The sequence below is a fragment of the Callithrix jacchus genome, chromosome 8 (genome assembly GCF_049354715.1).
Source record: "Callithrix jacchus isolate 240 chromosome 8, calJac240_pri, whole genome shotgun sequence".
Classification (NCBI taxonomy): Eukaryota; Metazoa; Chordata; class Mammalia; order Primates; family Cebidae; genus Callithrix; species Callithrix jacchus.
Genome location: NC_133509.1, coordinates 62,299,748 through 62,321,567, shown reverse-complemented (window position 1 = coordinate 62,321,567; position 21,820 = coordinate 62,299,748). Strand labels below are relative to the sequence as shown.

Genomic DNA, 21,820 nt, shown 5'->3' with positions numbered 1-21,820 from the left:
CCCACCCAAATCTCATCTCAAATTGTAATCCCTATGTGTCCAAGGAGGGACCTGTAATTCTCTCATGTTGAGGGAGGGAGGTGATTGGATCATGGGCTCGGTTACCCCATGCTGTTATTGCGATAGTGAGTGAGTGCTCATGAAATCTGATGTTTTTGGTTTTTTTTTTTTTGAGACCGAGTTTTACTCTTGTCACCCAGGCTAGAGTGCAATGGCGCAATCTCGGCTCATTGCAACCTCCACCTCCTGGGTTCAGGCAATTCTCCTGCCTCAGTCTCCTGAGTAGCTGGGATTACAGGATTGCACCACCATACCCAGCTAATTTTTTGTATTTTTAGTAGAGATGGGGTTTCACCATGTTGACCGAGATGGTCTCGATCTCTTGACCTCGTGATCCACCTGCCTCGGCCTCCCAAAATGGAAATCTGATTTTTTAAAAAATGTTTGACAGTTCCTTCCTCTCACCTCTCTTTCTCTCACCTGCCTCCATGTAAGACAGTGCCTACTTCCCCTTCTGACAGGATTCTAAGTTTCCTGAGGCCTTCCCAGCCCTGCAGAACTGTGAGTCAAGTAAACCTCTTTCCTTTATAAAGTACCCAGACTCAGGTATGTGTCTGTGGCAGTGTGAAAACAGACTAAAACAGAGATGCTAGAAAAGATTTCCCAATCTTTTCACATATTGTAAAATAATGTCACTTCTTACACTTAAATATTTACAAATGGCTACAAATTGTTTGCATTTTTATTAGGCATGCACTTCAAAATGGTGACTTAAACTGTTGAAAGCAACAATCATATAGTAGCTGTCATGACGGTATGGATATCAGTTTGAAAGTTTTGCAAAATATTACACTCACATGCCGTATTTTGCAATGAACCTCTGTGAAACACTTATAAATTTGCAGTGTGCATTTATCCACACTATCTCATTTAACACTGTTCTATGAGAGAGGAATTTTGGCCATCTCCAGGCAGGAAGTAGATACTTAGAGGGGTTACCAGTCTTTCCTAAGTCCACATACAGAGTCAGTGGTAGAGCCAGAGTGAATGGTAGACCCTATTTAGGCCACCTATATTCCAGGCAAATGTTCTCAGAAAGCATCTTTGGTGTGGGAGGATGAAAGAGACTAGAGATCATATGGATATAAATTCAAGGCTTAACTCTAACACCTGACAGGTGACTTTGTAAGTTTTGGTACAAGTGTTGTAAAGCTTTTTAAAAGTTATTTGCTGCAGCGTTTTTGTGAGGCTTAAATGAGCTAATGTTTATGAAAGTACTTTGTTAGTGTTAAAATTAAGTCAAAATATTAAGAGTTGTGATACCTTTGCTAAAGGAAAACTGTTCTCATATTTGGAATGACCTTATGTAAATGTTTTCAATGGGGAAGAAATTGCCTATGAAACAGCCCCAATAATGAATCTAAAGCCTGCCGGCAAATGTGGCAGAGCCTGGAAAAGACACGTTCAGATATTGTCTCTTTATCTCTCTAATGTCTCTGTGGCTAAAGGAGTGTAGCAACTGCTGCTATTACTATCACTGTCATAATTATTATTTCTAAGTTATTGATGGGAAAACCAACAAGATAATTTATGAGTATGGTGTAGGGTGTGTTTGATGTGTTTTTGTGTTTGTATAAGTTTGATGACTGGCACATAGGAAACACTCATTAAATCATTTTATTATTGCTGCTACGATATTTTATGCTACTTTATTCAAAGAAAGTAAGTTTTAACATCTATTATTCCAGAATAATCTCCAGGTCTGAATAGATTCCTTTAATATCAAGGGATCATATGAAAGATAAGTCATTGATTTAATGTGGCAATGAGATTCATTGAGTAGGTAGAATTATCCATGAGCAATGTGATAATGAGACAATAATAGTATTTTTAAATGTCAAATGTGATTTTTGATGCTGGAAAATTTAGTTGATGATGAAAACTAGAGGTTTTCAGAGAAGCAAACATTATAATAATTAATATGAGCTGAGCCCTTATATTGTGCGCCAGACATTATGGAGGTTCTTTGAGCACATTATCTCATTGGAATCTCAAAAAAATTCATAAAATTCACATGATGTGCATTAATGGATGATGAAACCAGGCATATAGTTGGAAAGTAACTGAGTCTGGCTACGAGTTAAGGTAATTTCACTCCAAGTTGACATGCTTGCAACACCATGTTATTTTCCCTCTCACAATACTGTTGAAGTGTAAACTGAATTAATGTGACTCTTGTGTACAAGGAAGAAGAATTAGTGGGTCTTCTCATACACTGTGCTTATCAAACCACTCACTAGATGCTAGAGGAAACAATAAACAATAAAAGTTATAAATAATTATTGTCTTAGTATAGGACAACCAGAATGATGAGGCTGTTTCAGTCTGTTATCTGAGAGCACTTGAAATGATACTTGTACAGCCCAACAATATGAATGAGTCATCTTCAAATTTTTAAAGGTGTGTTACATATACACCATGGAATACTATGCAGCCATAAAAAGAAATGAGATCATGTGCTTTGCAGCAAAATGGATGGAGCTGGAGGCCATGATTATAGGTGAACTAATGCAGCAACAGCAAACTACATACTGGATGTTTGAACTTATAATTTGGGGCTAAACATTGAGTACACCTGGACACAAAGAAGGGACAAGAGACAGCTGGGCCTACACAAGGATGGAGGGTGAGAGGAGGTAGTTGATTGGAAAACTACTATTGGGGACTACGCTTATTACCTAGGTAATGAAATAATTTGTACAACAAATCCTTGTGACATGCTATTTACCTATATAAAAAACCTGCACATGTACCACTGAACCTAAAGTAGAAGAAAGAAAATAAAAAAAAGAATTTCAAGATGGCTGTAGCAGAACATTTAAATAATTCATGCAACAAATTGAATTTTTATTCAACTCATTATAATTAGACAATTTAATATAATCATAGCATATCATTTTGACAAAGGAGACATTTGCTATTCCTCATACTTAGAATGCTTAGGGTCATGTGCCACAGAAATAGATAATTAAGATGGGTGGCAGTCAGAATACTTGTGCCATGTAGAGAACAGTTGAAGAAACTGAGGATTTCCATTATAGATGGATGTATCTCTATCTATGTATATATGTATCTATCTATCTATCTAGGAAAGATGTTTTAGGCTTAACTTAATAAAAAATTGAATATATACATCTGTCAAAAAAATAGGGAATTTTCTTGGGGATAACTAAATTAACCATTCCTTCCTGATTTCAAACAAAAGCTGAAATCAACACACTGAAGTAATTATTCTTGCAGTGGATAGGGGGTTGAAATGTGTGAGATCTATGATGGTCCCAGTGATTAGTGGAATTGGTATATTTTGAATGGGTTATTAGTAAATGTATAAATGACTCTGAAATGGATAAGTGTGATGGCTGTATAGTTAATGAACCAAGGAAATATGACCCACTGATGCTTAGAAGGTTCAGATGTGACCATTCAGGCAGAAATTGGTGGCATCTGTTGCCAGTTTGGAATCTCACAAGTGCTGATTATTATCATTTATGTGGCACATTAAATGAATGTGCAATGCTTACTGGTCAAAATGATGAGAACTGTTCTATATCAAATTTCTCCCTCTGTTAAACTGTAAGATATAGTCAATGCTCAGTTGATCATTAGGATTCTCCTAATGTGACACTAAAATTTTACTTTCATAGACTGAAACTAGTATGGTATAGTTGATTTATTAATTATTTTACATATATAAAGAATGAACAAGCCTTAGGTGTAATAATAATTTGTGCTAAATAATTCTGTATTTCAATCTGATTAAAAACAGATAATTTTAAAGTTTTGCTTCTCAAAAACAGAAAAAATATCGAAAAGTTCTCTAGTTGTGACTTGAACAATTATCTTGTTTATTGTACTTTATCATGTTTCTGGGGCAGATAAAAATCTATGATGGTAGGATTTAGTAACACCAATAAATTATTAAGAAAATTTGTGATCCAAACAGATTATAAGCAGAATAATTGCTGTGGAGAATGAGGTAGACATAATTTGGGATCTTACCATTGTTTTCTAAAATGTTGAGTGAAGGAATAATTATATTTTTAAATAATGTTGAAAATAGTTCTCTACTAAGAATGGTGATTCATTTTCAGTGGCGGAATTAGTGGATTTTGCCACATTCTTTTCTCAGAAATAGTAATCAAAGAAGATGAAAAATAAATAAAAAACAGATAAAAACCCACCTCTGAGGAAACCACATCTGTTATCTCAAACCAAAATATTTATCAGCTGCCAAACACAGAGAAAATAAAATGAGTGTGGGAAGATGCCAAGAAAGTATGATTGCAGCTGATTTCAGCTACAGATGGCAGAGCACAATCCCCAAAAGTAAGCAATACATCCTGAGGGTTAAAACAAGCACAGCATGCACGGCTGGAGGTGGTTGCTTCCTGGACCCTGTTGAGCATTACTGAGTAATAGGGAAGGTGGTGCTGAATGAGTAAACATCCTAAACAATTTTTTAGGATGTAGCACATCAGTAAGGCTGTTTTGAGTTGATAGGCTGAACTGTAAACAGCCCTACAAATCTGGTTTTTTGGGTGGCAAAAAAAAAAAAAAGGATTAAAATGACTTTCTCTCTCTCTCTCTCTCTCTCTCTCTCTCACACACACACACACACACACACACACACTTTTTTCTTTTTTTATAGGGAAAGTAGTGTAGTAGTGTGCAGTTTGAACTAGTATAAATTTCTAGCAGCTGTATTAATAAAAAATATCTTCAAAATTATTAAACTGAGCAAAAAATTAGGAAAAAGAATAAACAGACACAGGACACTAATCAGAAATACACTACCAGTGAGCTAATAGAAAGAGTATGCAAGCATGTCACCATAAACAAAGTGATCAATGAAACCACCAAAAAATTTGAAACAGGAGGAAATAATTAATGAAGATATGGCTGTGGAAACACGAAAACATAATAACATAAGCTAACTGAATCCGAAAGGACATAGAAAAGAAACAAAAATAAAGCCACATTGGCAGCAACACAATGGACACATATCATCTAAAATCACAGTTAAAATAGGAAAATCTAAAATCTGAAAAAAGAAAATCAAATAAAACAAACTAGTAAAACAATTAATGAGAGAATAATAGAAAACAAATGGAAAACATTTGTGGAAAACAAATGAGAACTATTGAAAAAAAGTCTTTTCTGAAGAAGGGAATCAGAAAATAAACAGCAACACACAAATTCAAAATATTTCTCAAGAAAAACTAGTTATTAAAGAACGTGGAATCTACTGATTGAAAGCTGACAGAGTATTTCAAGGAATACTCTCAGACGAAATAGTCCAAATACTCTTAGACCAATTCTGGACTTCGCCAGACTTGACAAAAAAATGGTCAATTCATCTATTTAGGCATAACATCAGGCTGACAAAATTAATAATTTGAGATTGTAAAACAATCATAATAAAGTCATCAGGCTTTGAAATTGTGCCTCCAAAATTTTATATCCAGCTAATCTATTATTCAGACAGAAAGTGAAAATTATTGAAAGACAAACTTTAGAAAACCAAAATATAGATCAAAATGATAGAAAAAGATTAATTGCAATCATTGATACTACTACAGTTCTAAAACTAAAGCAAAATATAGGAATTATGATCATAGATCATAGTGTAAGTGTTCTAAATTATGCTAAAGCAGAGATACTATAACAAATAAAAAGTCTTTAGTGTTAAAACAACTGGATATGTTTGGAGAAAAAAGTAAACCCTGGCCACTACTTCATATCACACACACATGGTAGACTTGTATGATACTAGCTTGTAAATAGAAATATCTGTGAAAAAAAACCACAAGTAAACCCAAATAAATGGAAACATAAAATATATAAAAAATAGCATTGCAGATATTTTAGGAAAATATGGACTATTTAATTAATAATATCAAGAAAATAAAGTCACCAAACAGGCCAAAAGAATATAGATTAGATAGATAATTGATAGATGGATGGATGCATGGATAGATAGATAGATAGATAGATAGATAGATAGATAGATAGATAGATAGATAAGATGTGTAGTCCTTTTACCAAACTTTTTCCAAACAGCAAAGTTTTTCATCTAAGTAATGATATAAAAATCTAGAACACAAAAACTGAGAGTTTAAAGAAAAGTGTATTTGGGCCTAGCTGGGATATTTGGGAGGCAAAACCCAAAACAGATTCAAGACATTGATGAATTTATATAAATAAAATAAAAATAAATATTCAGTTAAAAAGAAAACAACATAATTCAAATGAAAATAGAAAAAATCTTTCAAAATATTACTATACAGATGTTTCCAAATAGACAATAAAGGGAACACTACTTAAGAAGCAGTCTTAAGGACATTAATGCATAGTGCATTAAAAGGTAAATGAAAATTATATAATTTATAAAGCATCATTTGTGGTAAGAGATATCTATATTAAAAACTGATGTGCTATTATATTTCATTTATTATACTGGCAGGGATCATGCAACTTATATAATGTAATTTATGGTAAATATGTAGGGCAAGAAACATTCTAGCCAATTGTTGCCCTGTGCATAAACTGGCACAACATATAAACATGTAAAACATCTTGGTCATATTCATCAAAACTACAATTGCACATTCCCTCTAACCAATAATTTCACTTTCAGGTTTTATTTTTTAATTACAAATTGACTAGCCTGACAATATTTATTTTTAACAAATTTTGAATCATGGTAAAATGCATGTAGTACAAAATTTTCCATCTTAGTTATTTTTAAGTGTACAGTTCAGTAGTATTAAGTACGTCTGCTTGTTCTGCAATTATCATCATCATCCATCTCCAAGAAAGCATCCAGCTATGTTTTCTTGCATAGCTGAAACTCTGTACCCATTGTAGAATAACTCTTTATTCCCCTTTCTCCAAGTACCTGGCAAACGCCAGCTTTCTGTGAATCTGACTACATCATATAAGTGAAATCATACAGTATTTGCCTTTTTGTGAATATCTTATTACACTTAATATAATGTTTTAAAAGTTCATCCATGTTGTAACACATATCAAACCTTTCTATTTAAGTCTGAATAATATTGCCCTGTATATATATGTATATATCACATTTGTTTACAGATTTATCTGTCAATGGACTTTGGGGGTGCTTCCCCCTTTTGTCTATAGTGAATAATGCTACTATGAATATGGGTGTACAAATATCTCTTCAAGGTATATTGCTTGGGATACATACCCAGAAGTGAAATTGCTGGATCATAATTACTTTGTTGAGTAACTGCTTTAGTGGTTTCCTTAGTGACTGCTATTTTACAACCCCAATAACAGTTTATGTGTTCTGACATTTTTACAATCTCTTTTTTTTTTTTTTTTCAAAAAAAGGAGTGAAGGAGAGGAAGAAAAAGAGGGAGAGAGAACGGGAATGTGACTTTATTCTAAAAATGGGTATTAAAAATGGCCAATCAATATTTTGTGTATTTAAGGTGGAGAATATATATTTTGTGTATTTAAAGTGGAGAGCTCTATAAATATTTATTGTTTACTTGTTCCAGATCTGAGTTCGAGTCCTTGATATCCTTCTTAATTTTCTGTCTCATTGAGTCTAGTTCTCTTTATAGGTCTTATGCATCTGGGTGTTAGGATCGTTAGCTCTTATTGTTGCATTGATCCTTTTACCACTATATCTTTGTTGCTTTGAAATCTATTTTATCAGATGAGAGAATTGCAACTCCTGCTTTTTATTTATTTATTTATTTTTGTTCTTCATTTGGTTGGTAAATCTTTCTCCATCCCTTTGTTTTAAGTCTTTGTGTATCTTTGGATGTGAAATGGGTCTGGAAGTAGCATACCATTAGGTTTTGGCTGTATCTTTTGATTGGAGGATTTAGTCAACTTAAATTTAGGGTTACTGCCATTTGATGTTAACTGGCTATTTTATCCATTCGTTGATGTAAATTATTCTTTATGTTGATGCTCTTTACTTTTTGGTATATTTTTAGAAAGGCTAATACTGGTTTTGCCTTTCTATGTATAATGCTTCTTTCAGAAGCTCTTGTAAAGCCATCCTGGTGGTAATAAAATCTCTGAGTACTTACTTGTTCATAAAAGATTTTATTTTTCCTTCAGTTGTGAAGCTTAGTTTGGCAGGATATGAAATTCTGGGCTGAAAGTTCTGTTCTTTAAGGATGTTGAATATTGGCCCCCACTCTCTTCTGGCTTGTAGAGTTTCTGCTGAGAGATCTGCTGTAAGTCTGATAGGCTTCCCTTTGTAATTAACCTGACATTTCTCTCTGGCTGCCCTTAGTAATTTCTCCTTTGTTTCAACCCTGGTGAATCTAACGATTATGTGCCTTGGGATTGCTCTTCTTGAGGAATATCTTTGTGGTGTTCTCTGTATTACCTGGGGTTGAATATTGTCCTGCTTTGCTAGATTCAGAAAGTTTTTCTGAATAATATCCTGAAGAGTATTTTCCAGCTTGGATTCATTCTCTTCATCATATTCAGGTACACCTATCAAACGTAAATTAGGTCTTTTCACATAGTCCCATATTTCTTGGAGACTTTGCTCATTCCCTTTTATCCTTTTTTTCTATTCTTGTCTTCTCATTTTATTTCATTAAGTAGGTCTTCAACCTCTGACATCCTTTCTTCTGCTTGATCAATTCGGCTATTCAAACTTGTGCATATTTCGCTAAGTTTTTGTGTTGTGTTTTTCAACTCCATTAGTTCATATATATTCCTCTCTATATTGTCTATTCTTGTTAGCATTTCGTCAAACCTTTTTTCAAAGTTCTTAGTTTCTTTACATTGGGTTAGAACAAGTTCTTTTAACTCCCAGAAGTTTCTTATCATCCACCTTCTGAAGCCTACTTCTGTTAATGGCACACAGCCCTTTTCCATCAGGGCTTGTTCCATTGCTGATGAGGAACTGTAATCCCCTATAGAGGGAGAGTGGTTCTGATTTTGGGTATTCTCAGCCTTTTTAGGCTGGTTTCTTCCCTTTGTTATAAATTTATCCATCTGTTATCTTTAAGATTACCGCCCTTCTAGTTGGGTTTATGAGTGGATGCCCAGTTTATGAATTCCCAGCACTGGAATCTGAGCAACCCACTGCGCCAGCCAAAACAGCAGTGATAAGACTGATGGTGCTCTTCTGCCCGTTTACTCTGCTTGAAGAGCTGCCATGCTGAGGTGCTGGCAAAACTGCTGCGCCGGCCACAAGAATCGCGCTGGCAACCCATGGGGCCCCTCCACTGGGAATCTTCTGGTCCGTGAGCAACGAAAATTCGTCTGAAAGTGTGGTGTCCTCTTGTTCTCTGCGCTTTCACTGGGAGCTACAATCCCAAGCTGTTAGCGATAAGCCATCTTGGATTTCATCAACATTTTTACAATCTTATCAATATTTGTTATTTTCTGTTGTTTTTTGTCTTGTTTCAATTTGCTTTGTTGTTTCATAGTAGTCATGCTAATAAATGTGAGATGGTTGTCCTGTTGTTTGGGTTTCCATTTCTCTGATACTTAGTGATGTTAATGACCTTTGCATGCGCTTATTGACCATTTATGTATCTTTGGAGAAATGTATGGTCAAGCCATTTTGTCCGTTGTTTAAGTTTCTTGTTATGGTTGAGTTGTAAAAGTTCTTTATATATTCTGGATATTAATTCTTTATCAAATATATAATTTGTAAATATTTTCTTCCATTTTTTGGCTTGCATTTCACTTTGTTGTGTCTGTGGATGCATAAAAGTTTTTAAATTTTATACAGTCCTATTTGCTTACTTTTTGGTGACTGTGCTTTTTGGGTCCTTTCCAAAAAATAATTGTCAATCCAATATCATAAACATTTTTTTTTCACTTGTGTTCTAAGAATTTTATAATTTTAGCTCATATTTAGTTCTTTGATCCATTTTGAGTTCATTTAAATGTGTGGTAAAATATACACTTTCTTATCCTGCCTTCCCAACATTTTTTGGAAAGACTCTTTCTCCATTGAATTTTTGTCAGAAATAATTTGATAATATATGTGAAGATTTATTTCTGAAAGCCGTAATCTAGTCCGCTGGTCTATCTCTTTGTCTTTATACTAGTATGACACTGTTTTTATCACTGCAGCTTTGTTGTAAGTTCTGAAATCATGAAGTGTGGGACTTTCAACTTTGTTCTTCTGTAAGATCATTTTAGCTATTTGGGATTCCTTGAGATTCTTGCAAATTTCACCATGAATTTTTCTATTTCCACAAAAACACCATTGGTATATTGACAAAGTTTGCATTGAATAACATCAACAATATTAAATCTTTAAATCCGTGTACATTATTCCATTTATGTATCTTCTTTAATTCCTTTCAGTAATCTTTTCTGGTTTTCAAGGTACAAATCTTTAACCTCTGTGGTTAAGTTTATTTTTAAGCATAATATTCTTTTTGACATGATTTAAATTGATTTGTCTTTTCTAATTTCCTTTTCAAAACTGTCCACTGTTAGTGTTTAGAAACATGATTGATTTCTATTAATGTTTTATCTTTCACTTTTGCTGAATTCATTCTAACTTTTTGGTGAAATATTTAGTTTTCTACACATAAGAAGATCATGTCTTCTGCTAACAGAAATTATTTTATTTCTTTCTTCCCTATTGTATGTTTTTTTTGTTTGTTTGTTTTTTTAATTTCACCTAGTCATTCTGTCTAGGACTTCTGGTACTATGTTGAATAGAAGTGTCAAAGTTGGCTGTCCCTGATCTTAGAGAAGTTTTCAATCTCTGAAAAAATACTTTTTAAAATAGTATAGTCTGTAGTGAAGTAGAATCATCTGAGTCTAGGACAGTAAAAAAATGAATTAGGATAGGAGTAGTTAGCATACCGATGAAGAAGTTGTTAGCCCCATAGAACTGAGGTCTCTTAAAGCTCAAGGACTGCAGTAAAACAAATTTCAGATAGCTTTTATATAAGCATCTAGCATCTTGCCTTAGAATGCATTTTTCTTTTATTTCTTTTTTCTTTTTCCTTTTTTTTGCTGTTTCTAATTCTTTATACATATTTACACTTTAAGTTCTGGGGTACATGTTCAGAACATGCAGGTTTGTTACACAGGTATTCACAGGTTGTTATGGTTTGCTGCATCCATCACCCCATCAACTACATGAGGTATTTCTCTTAATTCTATTCCTCCCCTATCCCTCCACCCCCTGCTATCACTCCCATAGCTCCCAAACCCCCAACAGGCCCCAGTGTGTGATATTCCCCTCCCTGTGTCCATGTGTTCTCATTATTCAACACTCACTTATGAATGAGAACATACTGTGTTTGGTTTTCTGTTCTTGTGTCAGTTTGCTGAGAATGATGGTTTTCTGCTTCATCCATGTCCCTGCAAAGGACATGAACTCATTGTTTTTTATGGCTGCACAGTATTCCATAGTATACATGTGCTACATTTTCTTTATCCAGTCTATCATTGATGGGCATTTGAGGGTTCCAAGTCTTTGTTATTGTGAACAGTGCGGCAAAAAAATACATGTGCATGTGTCTTTATAACAGAATAATTTATAATCCTTTGGTTATATACCCAGTAATGGGATTGCTGGGTCAAATGGAATTTCTATTTCTAGATACTTGAGGAACCGCCACACTGTCTTTCACATTGGTTGAATTAATTTACACTCCCACCAACAGTGTAAAAGTGTTCCTATTTCTTCACATCCTCTGCAGCATCTATTTTCTCCAAATTTTTTAACGATCACCATTCTAACTGGCGAGAGATGGTATCTCAATGTGGTTTCGATTTGCATTTCCTTAATGACCAGTGATGATGAGGTTTTTTTTCTTACATTTGTTGGCTGCATAAATGTCTTCTTTTGAGAAATGTCTGTTCCTATCTTTTACCCACTTTTTGATGGGGTTGTTTGTTTCTTCCTGTAAATTTGTTTAAGTTCTTTATAGATTCTGGATATTAGTCCTTTGTCAGATGGATAGATTGCAAAATTTTGTTCTCATTCTGTTGGTTGCCGGTTAACTCTAATGATAGTTTCTTTTGCTATGCAGAAGCTATTTAATTAGATCCCATTTGTCTGTTTTGGCTTTTTGTTGCCATTGCTTTTGATGTTTAGTCATGAAGTCCTTGCCCATGCCTATGTCCTGAATGGTATTGCTTAGGTTTTCTTCTGGGGTTTTTGTGGTTTCAGATCTGATGTTTAAGTATTTGATCCATCTTGAATTAATTTTTGTGTAAGGTGTAAGGAAGGGATCCAGTTTCAGCTTTTTAAATAAGTCGTTTGGCATGAAAAAAGTTATGTATAGGATATACTTGTTTTTCGCCTCAACTTTGAAATAGTTCTCAGTGTAAAAGACACACTTTAGTAAAACGTGGCATCCCAGACTCGCAGTGTACACATATTGCACTTGCTGAACCATTCTTGGGCACACTGAGATTCATCTTAGTTCCTGAGGGCAGATTTATATTTTAGAGGGAAGCATTTTTCACCTTTGCTAAAATCTCTGTGAATGTGAGTGGATAATATATCAACTGGAAGGTAACCATAATGTAATGCTATGGAAATGCATACCTGATCACTGTTATCTATATGATTTCTTAGTTTAATTATTTTCACAAAGTTTTTGTGTGTGTGCATGTGTGTATGTACACATAATAGCTAACATCACCATCACTGATATAACTCTCAGGATGAATCAAGCAATTTAGAATGGTAATTATTAAGAAAAAAGTTATTTTAGAAATGAGGAACAGTTAAAATGTAAAGATGATGCAATTTAATGTTTAGATTTGAATGAAAATGAAGTTCTTCCACTTAGCAAGTAATGTTAAATAATAAATTGACTTAGCATATTCTAAGGACCACCTAACCTTATTAACAGAACATGCATCTCAAGATCTAATTCATGTGATCAAAATCAACTGAAACTGTGTAAGACACAGGGAACTCATACCAAATTATAATTTTACAGAATCTATATGAGTATGATCAGGATGAAAACTTACAGGGCAAAATCTTATGTAAATGGCAACTTTAGAAGTTTTGCTCTCTGGGCTGCTATAAAAGCCAAGCTTGTGTGGCTTTTTAAATGTGTTTCACCTCATTTCGAAAATAAAATAATTCTTAGGCCGGGAGCGGTGGCTCACGCCTGTAATCCCAACACTTTGGGAGGCTGAGGCGGGTGGATCATGAGGTCAAGAGATCAAGACCATCCTGGTCAACAAGGTGAAACCCCGTCTCTACTAAAAATACAAAAATTAGCTGGGCGTGGTGGTGGGTGCCTGTAATCCCAGCTACTCCGAGGCTGAGGCAGGAGAATTGCTTGAACCCAGGGGGCGGAGGTTGCGGTGAGCCGAGATCGCGCCATTGCACTCCAGCCTGGGTAACAACAGCGAAACTCCATCTCAAAATAATAATAACAATAATAATAATAGTTCTCAGCGTCTTGTTCTACACTGTGGCAGTAATATTTGTGAAGGTTAAGAACATAAATATATATTTGATTGATTTCTTAAATTATCTGTTGTTAATTATTGTTATTATTTTCTCTACAAAGTTTTGTGTTGTTCATATTCTCAGATCTGTATGATGCTATTCTTTTACAAAATTTGTGGTTTTTTATTAGCATGGTTTTACCATTCCTTATAAAGGTCAAAATATTTTTTGCTTTTTCTTTCCTTCTTTAAGTATAGATTTTGTGCCTTTTTTTCCTTCATTGGCTATGATTACAGCCATATCACATGCAGTCCATGCTAAACTAGTGTTCCCAAGTACTAAAAATAAATATAAAAATATAAGGATAAGAAACTGATATACTCATTTCACCCTGAAAAATTCTATTGTCTATAGCAACCTACTGAAATTATTTTAAAGGAGAGAGTGTTGACAGAGGCTAATGTAACATCTATCATGGTGTTTCTTTCTTTGTAATTGAACAAATACCATTGGCCTGCATTTTGCTCATAGGAAAATAGAATTCCAGATTATTACTGTCTTTTTACTTAAAAAATAATATCCCATGGGTGATTAAGAAATTGAGAAACGTTGACTTTTATTTCCTTGCTGTGTGTCAGAAAAGAATGACATGTATTCATTAAGAGAAGAGTATTATAATAATAATCATAACCATGATCATGAGAGACCTCCTTTGTACATGATTTACTGTTGACAAGCATTTTATCTATGTGCTTCCATTGTAACTGGCAGGTGGATACAGTACTGACCAGAAAGCCCAGTGTCTTCTCAGAGAGTGTAATTTTACCTCATGTAAATTCCTAAGTAGTTGGCCCATCTCATAAAAGTGCCCTTGGTAAAAGGGCACTTTTGCTTCTCTCTCACAATGTTAATCTGTTCATAGAAACATTTTATTTTGGGTGCTTTATATAATTTCTCTACTATTGATTCTGAGAGGATTTATTACCCAATTAATGTTATTATTTCTGTCAGTGTGTCCAGTGGCTAAAATATTGTTGATGCTTAACAAATATGTATTAAATTCAGTTTAACCAAATAGTAGCATTATCTTTCATGGTACAATTTTAGATATTTTAACAAGAGCTTTTCTGTTACTTTCTCTTTAGAGTAAAGTGACTCCATTGATAAATTTTATAAGCCTTTAAGCAAGATACTCAATTGTCTAAGTCAGCTGGGAAAATAGTATCTAAAATGAATTATTTTGTGCATTCAAGGACTATATAAATAAATAAAAAGAAACAGTATACATTTTTTTCTCCAGATAACCACATAATGTGAACAAGGGGGCTCTCATAAAGTATTCCAATAGTGCAAAAATCTAATGCTTTAAAATAATCTACACTTAGTGAAGCATTATTGCCACACAGGCATCCTTCTGAGAAGTACTGTTCTCAAGTACTATTGTCTATAGTGAATTACTGAAATGCATGTACTATATACCATGTTTGACATTTTGAATTTCAATTCAATAGAAACAAATCACCATATCATCTTTTACAACATAGCCATTTTATTTTCCCCAAAGAGATACATTACCTCAAACAAACATCTCTGTAACACAAGATTTTGCACTGGGAACATAATATATGTGAGCCAATAATTTTTTTCTGCATTTCTCCATTTGACAATTGCTGCTACACTTTAGGATACATGGCCTCACTCATTAGAGTGAACCAGCAACCAACAGAATGGGAAAAATTTTTTCCAATCTACCCATCTGACAAAGGGCTAATATCCAGAATCTCCAAAGAACTAAAACAGATTTACAAGAAAAACACAAACAAATCCATTCAAAAGTGGGCGAAGGATATGAACATACACTTTTCAATAGAAGACACATATGAGGCCAACAAATACATGAAAAAATGCTCATCATCCCTGGTCATTAGAGAAATGCAAATCAAAACAACATTGAGGTATCATCTCACACCAATTAGAACAGTGATCATTAAAAGATTTGGAGACAACAGATGCTGGAGAGCATCTGGAGAAATAGGAACACTTTTACACTGTTGGTGGGAGTGTAAATTAGTTTCACCATTGTGGAAGACAGTGTGGCGATTGCTCAAGGATCTAGAAATAGACATTTCATTTGACCCAGCAATCCCATTACTGGGTATATACCCAAAGGATTATAAACCATTATATTATAAAGACACATGCATACGTATGTTCATTGTGACACTGTGTACAATAGCAAAGACCTGGAACCAACTCAAATGCCCATCAATGATAGACTGGACAAAGAAAATGTGGCACATATATACCATGGAATACTATACAGCCATAAAGAATGACGAATTCATGTCCTTTGTAGGGACATGGATGTATCTGGAAACCATCATTCTCAGGAAACTGATACAAGAACAGAAAAGCAAACACTGCATGTTCCCACACATAGGTGGGCGTTTAACAATGAGAACATGTGGATTCAGAGAGAGGAGCATCACACACTGTGGTCAGTTATTGGGGCTAGGAGAGGGACAGTGCGGGGGGTGTGGGGGGCTGGGAGGGATAACATAGGGAGAAATGCCGGATATAGATGAAGGGAGAATGGAGGCAGCAAACCACCTTGTTATGTGTGTACCAATGCAACAACCCTGCATGATCTGCACATGTACCCCAGAAACTAAAGTACAATTAAAAAAAAGAAATTCACCATTTGAAAATGCTGAGTATTCAGGATTAAAATACTTCTAGAAAAACATAATTAGACTTCATGGATCCTCAGACTTAGCTGATGCCCTGTTTTATTTCATGTTCCCCAAGTATGACAGGCATAAACATTCCAATGTTGTGTCTTTGTTTTCAAAATTCAAAGCCCATTTAAACACTTGTGTTAAAAAAAGTCAAGCAAGCCAAAGTCACCAAATAGATTAAATCTTTATTTCTGTTAAACAATAAAAAGGTCTTGATTTTTGCTATAGTGGGCAAATACCTTCAAATATACTCAAATTAAATGCATTCACTTTCCCAGAACATTGAGGAGAAGACTGTATTAGTCCTCTCTCATGGGATATATATATTTTTTCAATGACGATTGTGCCATACTGGAATGCTCCTAGTTCATCACTCCCTTCAATCTCAGAAATGTTTCTTTACTATTTTACTGAGGGAATTGAGATCAATAGGTATGTGCTTCCTGGTTTTTGCCTTTTGAAGCATTTTGCCTTCTCTCTCATACTTACTTTCAATCTGTCATAGCTTTAGTGTATGATAAGCTCCTATTTCTGTTCAAGACCAACCCTGGAATGAAATTTATTGCTTGTTTTCCCTTCATCCCCTCAGGGACTCCTTAGCTATCAGTCTCCCTCTTTTCCTGTCTGTGACATTTTCTGTACTGGTTCTCTTAAAAAGGACATGACCCACGATTTTAAACCTAATAGACAAAACCCAGCAAAACTTACACTCTCAAACCCTCTATTCCCTAACACCTTCTGTTTGTTATTCAAGTATCTTCAAAATTGTTTATGCATACAAATCTTTGAGAGGGAAAAAGAAAATAGAATGTTTATTTACAGTCCTTTTGGTCTTTAGCCTTGTAGCATCCATGCAAAACAACTGTGTTCCAAAGTTAATTAGGTCAGCTCTATTCTCCCAAACGGCTTATTCAGTATAGCTCTATAATTCATTTGTAATACAAGTAGATTATTTTGTCCCAATCCACATTCCCTCTTGCATTTCCCTAACTTCCTTGCTGGTTTTTAAAAATCTGTATACCATAAAACTCATGGTATTCATTTATCAGAGATTTAACATGTGTTATAGTCATGTATCCACCACCATGATGATATGAGAACAGTTCCAGAAATCCAAAGTTTTCCCGTGTTAACTCTCTGTAGCCAACCCCTCCCCGACTCTATAGCCCTGCAACACCACCTTTGATCTGATTTCCATCCCGATATTTTTGCTTTTCCAGAATGTAATACAGATGGAATCACATGATACATACCCTTTATGCCTGAGTCATTTCACTTAGCAAAATGTATTTAAGAGTCATTTATGTTGTCCTATTAAGCAAGAGTCTGTTCTTTTTTATTAATAAGTGGTATTCTATTGCACGAACATAACATGGTTTGTTTATCCATTTACACCCCGGCCTCATGAGTGAAATCTAGGTTGTTTTTGTTTGTTGGCAATAATCAATAAAGTGATCACACTAATGTGTACAACTTTTTATATGAATATATGTTTTGACTTTACAGCTCTGTCACCCAGGCTGGAGTGCAGTGGCACAATCTCAGCTCACTGTAACTTCTGCCTCTTGGGTTCAAGTGATTCAGCTGCCTCAGCCTACCAAGTAGCTGGGATTAAAGGCATGCGTCACCATGCCAAGCTAATTTTTGTATTTTTAGTAAAGACAAGGTTTCATCATGTTGGCCAGGCTGGTCTTGAACTCCTGACCTTAGGTGATCCACTTTCCTCAGTGTCCCAAACTGTTAGGATTATCGGCATGAGCCACTGCACCAGGCCATATTTTTTCTTTTACTAATCAACAAAGTACCTTACGTTAGTGTCTTTCAAATATTTTTTAATACAATGCAATTTAGTATTGTTCACTTCCTCTTTTATTATATGGCTGCCAGAGGTAAACTGAGACCGATGGCTCAGATTCACACCTAATCATCACTAGACCCTGAAGCAGTCCTTGTACTTCTGCAACCTGGAAAGCTCTTTACAACTATGCAATAGGAAAAAGCCTTCTCTAAGACAGATTCTCCATATTTAGAAGATCGAATTTATTTTACTCTGCATAGAAAGTTTTCCCTAGTGTTTTAAAACTTAGTGGGGAAATGAACAAAACTATAAATGACATCAAAATCAAACGTGTCCTTTCACACTGCTACATCATACAGAACTGCAATTGCAAAGCATCCATTTTACCGTCATTTTTTGCAAATGTTTATATTTTTATTATTTTTTAAAAATATCTTCCATTTCTTTAAAATTGTGGAAAACTTTCTATTCTACCTCATTCAAAAAATGACTTGTGACAACTTCTATCTCTTTCTCCAGTCTCTCTAGCCACACACATTCATCTTTATATTCATGATAAGCTGCTTAGATAAGTACTATTATCCTCTAGACATTTTTCCTTGGGTAAATTCCTCTGACAAAAGAATAGTAATGTTACACAACTGCAGAATTATTCCATAGGCTTTCATTATTGATAATTGCAACACAATTATATTCACTATTATGCAGTAAAATGCCATTGAATGATCATTTTTTACATCTTACTATCTCATTAGATCATAAATGTCCTATAACTATGGAGTTTCAGGAGTGGCACAAAGTTACACTTTTTAGTATCCTAGATTTAAAACTATTACTCCTGGCCTGCTACTACAGAGTTAAAATTTTGTGGGACAAAAATGGGGTTATAACTGGGGTCTATTGGGAGGAAAAGGGGAGGGCCAGTGGGAGGGGGAGGTGGGGAGGGATAGCCTGGGGAGAAATGCCAAATGTGGGTGAAGGGGAGAAGAAAAGCAAAGCACACTGCCAAGTGTGTACCTACGCAACTGTATTGCATGCTCTGCTCATGTACCCCAAAACCTAAAATCCAATAAAAATGAAAAAAAAATGGGGTTATAGAAGAACAAATGACATGAATTATGAACACTTTCCAGGAATAACATTAAACATCTCACACTGTCAAATATCACCATTTCGACAGCATGGGAAAAAGCATTAAACATTTTCCACCCCATCAAAATTTTGACATTTTTCGAAAGACGTATTCACTAAGAACACTAGCTTTGCCCATGGAAAGAAACTGTGTACACTATATACTAAGTCAGATTTTAGTCAGAAAGTCTAAAAATAAGAGAAAGAGATGACACCTGATATCATCACAGAGAGATACAGAGTACAAGTGATACATAGAATGTGACAATTTAGAGATTATGTGACAATTTTATGTTAGTATCTTATAGTAGATATATAACCAGCTCTCAATCAACTGTGGCAATAAAAAGTGAAAATAGAAAATAATGACTTCAAAATTAAATCCTATTTTCTATAAATAATTTTAATTGTATCAATTACTATATACAAAAAAGGGCCAATACCAACTTTGAGGGTTCTTTTTTCTTTTTTGTGTGTCCTAGTAACTTTATCACAAAAGATAAATAAGTGGTCGGTTATATAAGTAACAATAATCAGCCTTTACATTATCAAGTGTTATGCCTCTTATTTTCTTCATATTGAACCAATTAACTCTGTAACAGTAAAATAATATTTTTAAAACAATGGTAAAATCCAATCTTTCTTTACTAGTAAATATTTGGTAGCTTTCTGGGAACTAATACTACAAAATAACTGAATAAAATTTTTCAAAAAGTTGTGTTATGAGTGTTTATGACCATAAGAATCACTTGGAAGTAAATAGTTTTCTAACACAGAGTTGTTAACAGTGTCTAAAACTATTTTCAGATTTCCAAAAGTAAACTAAATGAAAACTGTCATTTTAGGATCCAAATTACTCATTACAATAGTTTGTTACAGACAAAGTATGTTTTATTCAACCTCTGTAATACAGAGGAAGAATATACAAATATAAATATTAAAGTAAACATATCTAAATTTTAATTTTAATTTTAATTTTAATTAAGCATCCAACTGATGCATTCCTCTTGTACACAGTATCATTTGTTCCCATGTTGTTTTAATACAACATGGAAATGTTTTATAATAAATTAATATTCTCTTCTACATATAAAATACTTCCAGATATGTTTGTACATTCACGAAGGCAATCATATTTCATATCCATTAGCTTTGAATTGTAATTAATATTCAAGTAAATTATTCAACCTTAAACCACTACTTCAAGTTGTAGAGAAAAATTGAACATGAGAATTAACAAGTAAAATTTCATTAAAAAGAGGTTTAAATAGCTTTGGTTATAAAGAAACAAAAGATCATGTTCTAACTTGTGTTATTCTTTGTAGAGAAGAGTAAAATGCTATTCATATTTGTGCACTTTAAAATATATTTTTTAAATGGAATAGTTTAAAAGAAAGATAACCTTAAGAGTAGGGAATGCATTAATTCAAACCAAGAAGAAAATAAAATGCAAAGATACTTAAGAAATCTCAATAGACAGTGAATTTAGATTAATTATAAAGGAAAACTTTCTAATAAAACTCCTGAGAGAAAGTATAAAGTACTCTTCTTTAGAAACTCTTAAAATGTTAACTTAATTTGCAAAGTTGAGTTTGTTCACAGGTAAGAGATTTGGATAAAAGACCTCTTCTTGTTCCATCTGTACTGATGTCTGGTTTCCATGTGAATATAATAGTAAATATAGTATTAGAAACTTACAGGTAGGCATTTTTATTCTTATTTCCACACATAATGCTAATGAGCCAGATAATACTTGTTTGCCACACAACTTCTAAGAATGTTTCTGTTGTTATCTAACTCCTTGTTCAGACACACTCTAAACATGTTTATCTGTTGTTTCCTTAAAACAAGTAACACAGTTTCCTGAAATTTCTTTACACTTACATCAATTTACATATGGCCTAAGAAAAAAAAGGAAAAAAAAAGAAACAAAAATTTAAAAGCTCTATCATGGAGAGCAGAACTGTCAAAGCTGAAAACAAAGAAAACGAACTGTGAAAATAAAACCCTTCTCATTTACATATGTAAAATTTTTATGTTATAAATTATATGATTATCAACATCAATAGCAATGTATGCCACATTCCCTTTGTAGTTTTTAAAAGAAAAGAGAATCAACAGGAAGATTTTCAGATAAAGATAATTGTAGAAATTGATTAGATTCATTCTTCATGGTTTTTATTCCTCTTGAGTTTTCCTAATAGTGACTATCATCATGATTGGTAAAAATAAATATTTTGTTTATTAATTTTTTATTAGAATTATGTACTGCTTATGGCAATAAAACTGGAAATGTTTTTCAGAGGTTAATTGGTAAGTTAGGTCACAAGGCTTTTAATGTGCATGCCATTTAACCTTGCAATTTTATTTTTTGCAAGTCGCCCTAATAAAATTATCTGAGGTCTATGAAAATTATAAACATGTACATTATATTATTTATAATAATGTTAATTAGAAAAATATAAATGTTCTAAAAAGTTGGCTATGTATGTCTTATGGATAAAAAACTATGCAACCTTGAAAATTATGTTCTGACTCATGAAAGATTTCTGACAAACAGAAGAGAGAATTACAGTCATGATCATTCTGACATATTGGCATTATAAAAATTTCTTTTTGAAGTGCATTTAAATTTCTTTTATTGTGTCTCTTTTCACTTGCATGAATACAATTTTATTTTAAAGTGTTCCACTC

The 21,820-nt window shown here is 33.8% G+C and overlaps 1 long non-coding RNA gene across 1 annotated transcript in view; it reads left to right on the top strand.

The window, feature by feature from the left end:
- Nucleotides 1–494: 494 nt before the first annotated feature.
- LOC144577552 (uncharacterized) overlaps nt 495–21,820 on the top strand; it is a 49,177-nt gene continuing 27,851 nt past the window's right edge. The window contains exon 1 of the long non-coding RNA XR_013521696.1: nt 495–561. This is a non-coding gene — a long non-coding RNA (uncharacterized LOC144577552). The remainder of the gene's footprint in view (nt 562–21,820) is intronic.